The sequence below is a fragment of the Hypanus sabinus genome, unplaced genomic scaffold (assembly GCF_030144855.1).
Source record: "Hypanus sabinus isolate sHypSab1 unplaced genomic scaffold, sHypSab1.hap1 scaffold_202, whole genome shotgun sequence".
NCBI classification, from domain to species: Eukaryota; Metazoa; Chordata; class Chondrichthyes; order Myliobatiformes; family Dasyatidae; genus Hypanus; species Hypanus sabinus.
The window spans coordinates 83,184-93,637 of record NW_026780120.1 but is presented as its reverse complement, the minus strand read 5'-3'; the positions used below and the strand labels follow the sequence as shown (position 1 = coordinate 93,637).

General features: G+C 48.5%; 1 long non-coding RNA gene across 1 annotated transcript; it reads left to right on the top strand.

Annotated features, from left to right (window-relative positions):
- Positions 1–3,858: 3,858 nt before the first annotated feature.
- On the top strand, positions 3,859–7,779 carry LOC132387602 (uncharacterized). Its single transcript, XR_009509949.1, has 3 exons — positions 3,859–3,939; positions 4,884–4,979; positions 7,690–7,779. It is a non-coding gene; the product is annotated as an uncharacterized LOC132387602 (long non-coding RNA).
- The last annotated feature ends 2,675 nt before the right edge of the window (positions 7,780–10,454 follow it).

The following is a 10,454-nucleotide window of genomic DNA, read 5'->3' as shown; positions in this document are numbered from 1 at the left end:
GGCCGTCTCCTCCAGCAGTACTCAAACAGGAGTACTTATTCTTAAGGGGGACCACCACAGGGGTACTCTCTAGCATCTGCCTCTTGCCCTTCCCTCTCCTACTGTTACCCACTTCTCTGTCTCCCGAGGCCCTGGAGTGACTACCTGCCTATAGCTCCTCTCTATGGTCCCCTGTAGGATGTGGGAATTCCTGGAACCGGATAGTCTCCCTGATGACTGCAGCCGATTCCAGCTCCTGAAAGACCCCATAAAGGAGCTGGAGCTGGAGATGGATGAACTCAGGAATATCCAGCAGGCAGAACAATTGATAGATACGACTTGTGAACAGGTGTTAGACCCAGAGTGCAGAATTCGGGGAGCAGATGGGTGAACACCGAGAGAGGGAAAGGGAGAAGGAAGTCAGTGTAGAGTGCCCCTGTGGCCATTCCCCTCAGCAACAGGTAGGATACAGCTGAGGGGGGTGACCTGTCTGGGCAAGGCAGCAGCAGCCAGATCAATAGCACCATGGTCAGCTCTGAACTTCAGAAGGAGAGGGTGAAGTCAGGCAGAGCAATAGTCACAGTGGACTCGATAGTTCGGGGACAGACAGGAGATTCTGTGGCAGGAAAAGAGACGCCAGGATAGTTTGTTGCTTCCTGGGTGCTGGGGTCCAGGATGTCTCTGAGCGATTGCAGAATATTCTGGAAGGGGAGGGTGAGCAGCTGGAGGTCGTGGTACATGTTGGTACCAATGAGATAGGAGAGGGATAGAGGTCATGCGCAGTAAGTTTAGGGAGTTAGGAAGGAGACTGAAAAGCAGGACCTCCACGGTGGTAATCTCCGGATTACTCCTGTTGCCACGAGCTCGTGAAGGTCAGAACAGGAAGGTAGTGCAGATGGCTGAGGAGATGGTGTAGGAGGCAGGGTTTTGAGTTCTTGGATCTTTGGAATCTAGATAAGAGAAAATAAAAGTGTTAAGAAACTAGGTACTGTTGGAGCTCTAAAAAATTACAAGGGTGCCAGGAAGGAGCTCGGGATTGAGATTAGGAGTGCTAGAAGGGGCCAAGAGAAGGCCTTGGTGAGCAGGATTGAGGAGAACCCCAAGGCATTCTACAAGAATGTGAAGAGCAAGAGGATGAGCCGTGGGAGAATAGGACCAGTCAGGAGCGATAGTGGAAATGTGCATGGAGCCAGAGTAAGTAGCAGAGGTACTTAATGAATTCTTTACTTCAGCAGTCATTAGTGAAAAAGACCTTGGCAATTGTAGGGATGTCTTACAGTGGACTGAAATACTTGAGTATATAGGCATTAAGAAAGAGACTGTGCTGGAACATTTGAAAAATATTAATTTATATAAGTCGCTGGGACCAGATGAGATATACCCCAGGCTGCAGAGGGAAGTGAGGGAAGAGAGTGCTGAGACTCTGGCGATGATCTTAGCATCATCAATGAGGACAGGTGAAGTACCAGAGGTTTGGAAGGTTGCAAATGCTGTTCTGTTGTTCAAGAAAGGGAGTAGAGATAATCCAGGAAATTATTGACCAGTGAGTCTGACTTCCATGATGGGCAAGTTATTGGAGAAGATCCTGAGAGGCAGGATTTATGAGCCTGTGGAGAAACATAATCTGATTCAGGATAGTCAGCATGGCTTTGTCATGGGCAGGTCATGCCTTACGAAACTGATTGAATTATTTGAGGATGTAACAAAACACATTGATGAAGGTAGAGCAGTGGATGCAGTGTATATGGATTTCAGTAAGGCATTTGATAATGCTAGGCTCATTCAGAAAGTAATGAGACATGGGATGCAAGCAGATCTTGCTTTGTGGATCCAGAATCAGCTTGCCCACAGAAGGCAAATGGTGGTTGTAGATGGTTTGTATTCTGCATGGAGGATGGTGACCAGTGATGTTCCACAGGGATCTGTTCTGGGACTCCTCCTCTTTGTGATTTTTATAAATGACCTGGATGAGGAAGTAGAGGCGGGGGAGTTAGTAAGTTTGCTGATGACACAGAAGTTGGGGATGTTGTGGGTAGTCTGGAGCATTGTCAGAGGTTACAGCGTGACATTGATAGGATGCAGGGCTGCTCTGAGAAGTGACAGATGGAGTTCAACTCAGATAAATGTGAGGTGCTTCACTTCAGTTGGTCAAATTTGAAGACAATATAATATTAATGGTAAGACTAGCGGCAGTGTAGAGCATCTGAGAGATCTTGGGGTCCATGTCCATAGGACACTCAAAGCTGCTGCACAATTTGACAGTGTTGTTACAGCTATACAAGACCTTGGTCAGACCCCACTTGGAGTCCAGTGTTCACTTCTGGTCACCTCACTACTGGAAGGAATGGGGATACTATAGAGAGAGTGCAGAGGAGATTTACAAGGATATTACCTAGATTGGGGAGCATGCCTTATGGAATAGGTTGAGTGAGCTTGGCCTTTTCTTCTTGAAGCAATGGAGGATGAGGTGTGACCTGGTCGAGGGGTATAGGATGATGAGAGGCATTGATCCTGTGAATAGTCAGAGGCTTTTCCCAGTTCTGAAATGGCTAACACGAGGGGGCATAGGTTTAAGGTGCTTGGAAGTAGGTACAAGGGGGATGTCAGGGCTAAGTTTTTCACACAGAGAGTGGTGGGTGCGTGGAATGCACTGTCGGTGATGGTGGAAGAGGCAGATACAATAGGGTCTCTTAGGTCGGTACTTTGAGTTAGAAACATAGAGGGCTATGTTGTAGGGAAATTCCAGACAGTTTCTGGAGAATGTTTACATCAGCCTTTGTACACCATGGTTACTGCGGAGAAGGGCCTGTAATGTACTGTAGATTTCTATGTTCAATGTTCTCTTTGCATTGTTACCATCAGTAAGAAGGGACAGGAGCCTCAGGACACACACCACCAGGTTCAGAAACAGGTATTACCCCCTAGACATTAGGCTGGTGAACCAAAGGGGTAAGACTTCAGTCAACACTCATCCCATTCATAAACTGTTCCCACAACCTATGGACTCACTCTCAAGAACTCTTCATCTCATGTTCACGATATTTATTGCTTATTTATTATTATTTTTATTCTTTGTATTTTCACTGTGACGATCTTACAGTCTGCTGCATCACTTTTTATTCTGTGATTCTATGACTCGAGAATCGGCAGAAAACTCCCCCAGTGTTGAGAGAGAGAGAGATTGACCACAGAGATTTCCATCCATATATCTGTCACAGTGAAATCCTGATGTTCCTTCTCCCATTGTAGTTGAGAGGAGAGGATGGTCACAGAGAGGAGGAAGGAATGACTGTGAGGAGTTACACGGTAACTGATGAGACATAGAAACAACCGGAGTGGGATTTGAGTAATTCAGTACGTGGACAGAAGGAAATGGGTGAAAATACACAGGAGAGAGGGATGGAGAGAGAGGTGGGGTGCTGGAATGGGAGGAATGTGGTGACTGAATAGAGAGTTATGACTGTGTGAGGAGAGTTGGGCAGAGAGATCGGTGAGAGTGACACTCCAACTGGAGGGAGGGAAGGAGAGACTGAAAAGGGATTGATCAAGACAGAGTGAATGCCGAGAGAGGGAGATGTGAGGAGAGGGATTTGAGAGACAAGGGTAGAGTATTAAAGACCAACGGAGAGGGGAGTGTGTGTATTTCAGAGGACAGATTTGACCTGGATTTGTGTCTCAGATTCCCTGTCATTGAGTTTCTTCCTGATCTAATGTAAACCTTGTTTACAGCGTTACTATCCTTTGTATATCTTCTTATTACAGATTTCCATTCTGACACAACTTGGGAATCCCTGGGACCACCAACCGGAGAACCTGGTCTGGGTTTGAACACAACCACAGTAGGGTCTTCAAGCTCACGTACCAATCCCCACTCAGACACAACTCCAGAACCCCACGGATCAGTGACAGGTGAACCTGGTCCGGGTCTGACCACCATACCAGCTGTGTCTGTGAGCTCAGGTACAGATTCCCTGTCGGTCACAGCTGTGAATCCCATGGATCACTGATAGCAGATCCTTCACAATTCAGGAAACCCAGGGTCTGCGAGCTCGGGTAACTGTGGTGGGGATCATTGAAGGGAACGAACTTTCTCTCCTTCAGCCCCAAATATTCATTTGGGCTTTGACTGAGAGTAGTGACCAGTCACAGACATTCACGAGGGAGAGTTGCTGTACAGGGACTGGATGGTTTTGGTATCGCTTCAGATCAGAGACCTCCTTTTCCAATTGTTGTCCCAGTGGCTACCCATTTCAATTCAACTTCCCTTTCCCGTTCTCACATGTCTGTCCAAGGCCTCTGCTACTGACATGATGAGGTCAAACTTTGATTGGAGGGACAACACCTCATACTGTGTCTGGGTAGTGCCCAAACTGACAGCATGAACATTGATTTCTCTAGCTTCCAGTAATTTATACCCCGACCAATTCCCTCTCTTTCCCTCTCTTTCCGGCTCACTATTTAGTCCTTCTGCCCATCATCTCCCTCTGGACACCCTCTTCACTTCCTTTATTCTCTGGTCCATTGTCCTCTCCAATGGGATTAGTCCTCCTTCAGCCCTTTACTTCTTCTATGTATCACCTTCCAGCTTCTCAAATCACCCCCTCCCTCACCCACTCACCTGGCTTCACCTATCACCTGCCAGATATACTCCTCCCCACCTCTTTATTCTGGCTTCTTCCCCCTTCGAGAGGAAGAATACCGAGAGAAGGTGCTGATGAAGGGTCTCAGCCCAAAACATTCACTGTTTATTCCCCTCCGGAGATGCAGTCTGTCCTGCTGAGTTCTTCCAGCATTTTGTGTGTGATGCTCTGGATTTTCAGCATCTGTCGAGTCTCTCATCTTTATGAATTACTGTCCCTGTTTAATCTCTGCCACTCTCCCATGTCTCTGTTACTTTGTTCCAGACCTGGAGGTTTCCACAATGGATCAGCCCGATGGATCATCTACAGGACAACCCACCCCATCACCATCCTCTGTCTCAGTGGGAGAGAGGTCCTCAGGTATTAGTTATTGTGCCATCGGGGTCTCTCAGTCTCTCGCTCTGTGATGTTGAACTTCTCATAGCCCAATACAGCTGTTGGATGTGCGTCGTAAAGGGTTGCCAATGAGTGTTCAGTTATTCCTTCCCTCCTGTCTGTGTGAAATTTCTGTGAAGTTCAAGAGAGCTCAGATTTGGTGAAGGCATTTGCTTCGTCATCAACCACTGGTGACTGGAAGGGAAGGAGGGATAGATGGGAAGGTAGGAGAGAGGGCAGGAGAGAGAACCAACAAGGGAATGGAGGGGAATGAGTAAGATAGAGTAGTGGAGCAATGGGGGACTGGAGCATTGGTGAATGATAGAGGTTCGATGGGTCTTTCTGAAAAGGTTGTATCATGGGGTGACGAATAGGGTCAGGACTGGGTTGAGTTTGATGGATGTGGGTGAGGTAGTGAGTCACAGTGGCTTTTAGAGAGATGAGAGAGATGATTGAGCAGAGAGTGATGGGGTAAGTGTCAAAGAGATGTTCTGAGAGGTCAGAGAGGAAGACTGACAGATCAGGGGGAAGAGACCGGTGAGGATTGAGAGAGGAGAGGCAGGAACTGTGACGGGATGGAGAGGGAAGGTGGATCCCAGTTGTTGGACAGAGTAATAGAGGAAAGTGGGATGTACTGAGTGAGTATCAGAGGAACTGAGGAGACAGTGTGGTGGTGTCTGGGAGAGGGAGGGATGGAGTGTCTAACAGGAGAAAGATGGAGTGAATGGCAAGGGTTGTGTGTGTGGAGTGCGGGAGAATTAAGGGGAGGGATTTCAGTGTCTCAGATAGGAAGGATGGATGGTTATGAGAGAGGAATGGGGTGTGAGATTAAAGAAGAGGGTTGACTGAAGAGGGAGGTGTGAATCGCCCGGGGGAGTGGAGGGGATAGTGTGGGATTTGAGGTTAACCCATTTGATTTTAGTTGATAGTTTCTTCCTGTGTTGTTACTTCCCATCTCCCCAGTGGTGTTTCCCCACACCACAGTTCTCTGACTGGTTCATATTTGCAGTGAACTAGTGGGAACCCAGGAAGCAATGACTGGAGAATCTAGGCTGGGTTTGTCCACCACCGGATCTGGAGTCAGAGGAGAAGATCACTGAGGGGAATGTTTCTCTCCCTGTTCAATCTGGGAATAGAGATTCATAATTGAAAGTGGCATCACAGGTAGATCGGGTCGTGAAGAGAGCGTTTGGAAGATTGGCCTTCATAAATCAAAGTATTCGATCATGATGTTATGGTGAAGTTGTATAAAGCGTTGGCGGGGCCTGATTTGGAATACTGTCAGCTGCTGGCAGGAAAGACGTCAATAAGATTGGACAGAGTTCGGGGAAAATTTACAAGGAAATTGCTGGGACCTGGGTTATAGTGAAAGGTTCAATAAGTTTGGGCTTCATTCCCTGGAGGGAAGGAGAATGAGGGGGAGATTAGAACGAGGTATATATAATGAGTGTACAGGTCGTGTCAATACAAGCTTTTCCACTGATATTACAGAGGTCATGGGTTAAGGGTGAAAGGTGAAATAGTGAAGGGGGGGTCCTGAGGGTCAACCTCTTCACTCAGAGGGTACTGAGAGTGTGGAATGAGCTGTCAGTGAAGTGGTGGATGTGGGTTTGAATGCAGCAATGAGGAGATGTTTGGATAAGTACAAGGATGGGAACAGTATACGGAACTATGGTCCACGGGTGGGTCACTGAGAATAGGCAGAATAGCAGGTTGCACAGACTAGACCCTGATGACCCTGTAGCTCAACACTCTGTGTCGGACTGGGGAATACACGAACAACGGAAACCCATTACAGTCCCTGTGATGTCTGCCGCTCATCTCCACAGATCTGGGTGTTTAGATTGTGTGTGATCCCAGGGAGGGATGGAGATGAGTGGTCGAGGAGTCAGAGGATTAGAGAGTGTGGAGGGGAGGGGATGAGTGAGAGAGCAGAAGAGATTAGGGACAGGGTAGGAGAGGAGATGAGAGAGGGGAAGTGAGTGAGGGAGAGTGGAAGGAAGGGACAACGTGGGGGAGGAGGGAGAAGATGAGGAACAGGGTAGGTCAGGAGAGGATAGAGTGGGGGTGAAGAAGGGCTATGGAAGATGGAGGTTGAGAGAGGGTCTGTGGTGAAGGGTACGCGGGTAAGTGCTGAAGGAGTAGTGAAGGACTGACAGTGGGGGAGGGAGGGGAGGGCAGGAGAGGGGAATGAAGAGAATGGAGGGGAGAGTGTGACAGGGAGAAAAGGGAAGAGTGGAGAATCGTGGATGGAACCGGTGAGTAGTCTGCAGGGGAGTGAGGGTGGTGAGTGCAGAGAAGGGTGAGAGGGAGTGAAGTAAGAGGGTGATAGGATAGAGGGTTGGATGGAGTGAATGACAGATAGGAGGGGAAATTGGGGTCGACGAAGGGGCAATTGAGTGGACGGGGTGAGAGATGGCTGGAGAGGAAGTGACACTGGAAGTGTACAGACCCATAGCTGGACAGTGCAGGTCAGGAATCAGTGGTGGGGATCATTGAAGGGAACACTGATCCACATGTTGATTCCTGAACCTCATCCCAACTCCCACTGAAGGGAATGATCAGGAGAGACAGTGGAGAGACCCTGTGTGATGTTGGTTTCTACACGCACCTATTCCTCTGTTCCTCTGACTCATGATGATTGCATCAGTGTCTCCACTCTCTCACTCTCTCTGTTCCTCTATTCTACACACAGGTAGTTCCACAGGGAAACAGACCGATGGGTCAGTGTCTGGAGAACACACCCAGAAATCATCTTCTGTTCCAGCAGGAGACACGAGCCCAGGTGTGAATTCCTCTGTCTGTATGGATTCCATCTCACACTGTAAAATACAGCTTCTCAGAGACCAGTTTACCTGCTGGATGCAGGGGATGGGGTGTGAATGATGGAGTCAGAGGTTCCTCTCTCCTCCCTGTGACAAATTTCAGCACCATCCAGGATCACTACGAGATGGTGTTGTACAATTATAATGTGGGCAGTAATGACCTTGCTCTGAGTTTAGTTCATGGGGCCGGGTGAGGTGGGTTGGTGACCAGAGCATGAGGACTGAGCCCCTTGGCTTTGCTGAGTGATGGATGTGAGTGGTCACTGGGGATGTCTGAGTCACCTTCAGGAAGGGTCAGGATCTGGGTGAGGGATGGACAGGGTCCTCACTGAGGGTGACTGTGGGGTTGACAATCAGTGGCAGGGTTATGTGGTCAGTGTCACGGGAATTAGATACATAGGCTTCAAGGATTACTGACTGGGTTTGGGCTGATCAAATGGGTAGTGTTAGGATGGGATGGATGAGGGATTGGACAATGATCATTGTGTTTTGGGCATGGTGGGAAACTCTGAGAGGGCCAAGGCCCCAGTGGCCGGGAGGGAACTCACTGAATACCTGGTGAGTCCATGGAGGTTAGTGATATTGGGGAGTTTCTAAAGAGTTGGGGCATTAGAGAACATTGTTGGACTTGTCAATGGAGAATGGTGAATGTTTGAAGTAATCTGGTATCTCTGAGTAAAGATTGCCTTCATGGTGTGATGAATAGGGTCTGGATTGTGGTTGGGTGTGGGTTGGCTTTGAGGGGAGGAGGCACTGTAGGTTTTACAGAGGATGAGAGAGCAGAAAGAGGTGGAGGATGGAGTGGAGAGGTTGAAGGTGAGAAGCAGATGCAGGTTTGACCATCAGCCCAGAGGAGTCTGCAAGCTCAGGAATCGGTGGTGAGGTTCAATGAAGGGATCTCTCATCACCATGTTTGTTTGCAGAAATTCACCCTGACTCTGAGGAGAGAGACCTGGAGTCATGGTGGTTTGGGAGGGAGAGTCAGTGTAGGGAGATGGATAACTTTGGTTTCTTCACACTTCCGTCCCCTTTCTGCCAGACTCATGTCTTGCCTGATGATCTGTTTCTGTGTCTTCACTCTCCTGTTTCTCCATTCCTTTACTCCAGAACCTGGGACTTCCACAGGGAGAGAGTCTGAAGGGTCATCCTCTGGAAATCTTTCCAAGAAAACGTCTTCTCTCCCAGCCGGAGGGACAACCTCAGGTACAAAGTCTCATGAAAGTGTCTCATTGAATAACTCTGTGACCGGGAAGGTTTCGCGAGCCATTTCAAGTTCCAGTTTATTGTCGTTCAATGTTGTACGTGTACAAAGCAAAATGAATCATCACTCCTGTGGGGCTAAGGTGCAAATCAAAGTAATGTAGCAATTTTACCTGTTACCTTGTACTGTTGCAGCAGAAAAAATCCTGACATAGTGATAGTAAACCTGATGGTCTGTGCGGACTGAGAGTGGAAAGGGGGCAGGGAGAGGGGAATCACGGTTGGGACAAGGAGAAGGAAGAGAGGAGGGAGCAAGAAACACATTCTGTAAAGAGGCAGAAGTATGTGAAGTCGCCGTTATGAGGGAGATGGTTCTTGGGAGAGTAAAAGGTTTGAAGGCAGATACTTTAGAACCAGATCGTATGCAGCCAGAGATCTGAACGAGGTGGCTGGAGAGATTGTGGCGGTATTAGTAATGATCTTTCAAAAATCAATTGATTCTGACGTGGTTCTGGAAGAAGGAAAAGCTGTCCTCCACTCCACTGTCACTCCACTCTTCAAGAAGGGAGAGAGGCAAGAGGAGGAAAATTATTAGTCAAATGGGCTATTTCTGCTCCTGTACCATATGGTTTTCTGGTCATTGGGAAACGGTGACTAGAAGGGGAGGAGGAAGGTGAGGATGCAGGGGAGGGCAGAAGAGAGAGTAAACAAGGAAATGGGGGACAGTGTATCAGGGAGAGGAGGGGATGGAGAATGGTGAGTGGAAGGATGGAAACGGAGAGTGTGAATGGAGAAGTGGGCAGGAAGGAGGCTAATTGGAGTGGGGGTCAGGCTGGAGGGGAGAGTGTTAGGAGAGGGTGCCATAGAGCTGGGGGGAGGGGTGGGGTTGTTGTGGGTGAAGATGGTGATGCTGAAGATTCACAGGACCACTGATGGACAGTGCAGATGAGGAATCAGTGGTGGCGATCATTGAAAGAAACACTGTGGAGACATGTTTTCATCACTCGCCACTGGTGCCTCAAATGTGGTGAATGTTGTTTCAGAAGGGCAGCAAGGACGGAGCAGGAATCTGCGGCAGGATCACTGGCTGATACTGGGCTGATCAAGTGGCTGGAGTTGTGATGGGGAGTCTAAAGGATTGGAGATTGGTCATCATGTGGAGTTTGGAGGAGATGCCTGGAGAAATGTAGCCCAGACGGTGGGTGGGAATACACTGGTCACCTGCTGAATATTGGACATTATATGGAGGTTGGGCAGGGCTGTGGTGGTTTTTGAAGTGATTGGGCATCAGAGGACGTTAGGGGACTTGGTCATCAGAGAATATTGGAGGTTCGATGGGTCTTTCTGAAAAGGTTGTATCATGGGGCAATGAATAGGGTGCGGACTGGGTTGAGTTTGATAGATGTCAGTGAGGTAGTGAGTCACTGTGGCTTTT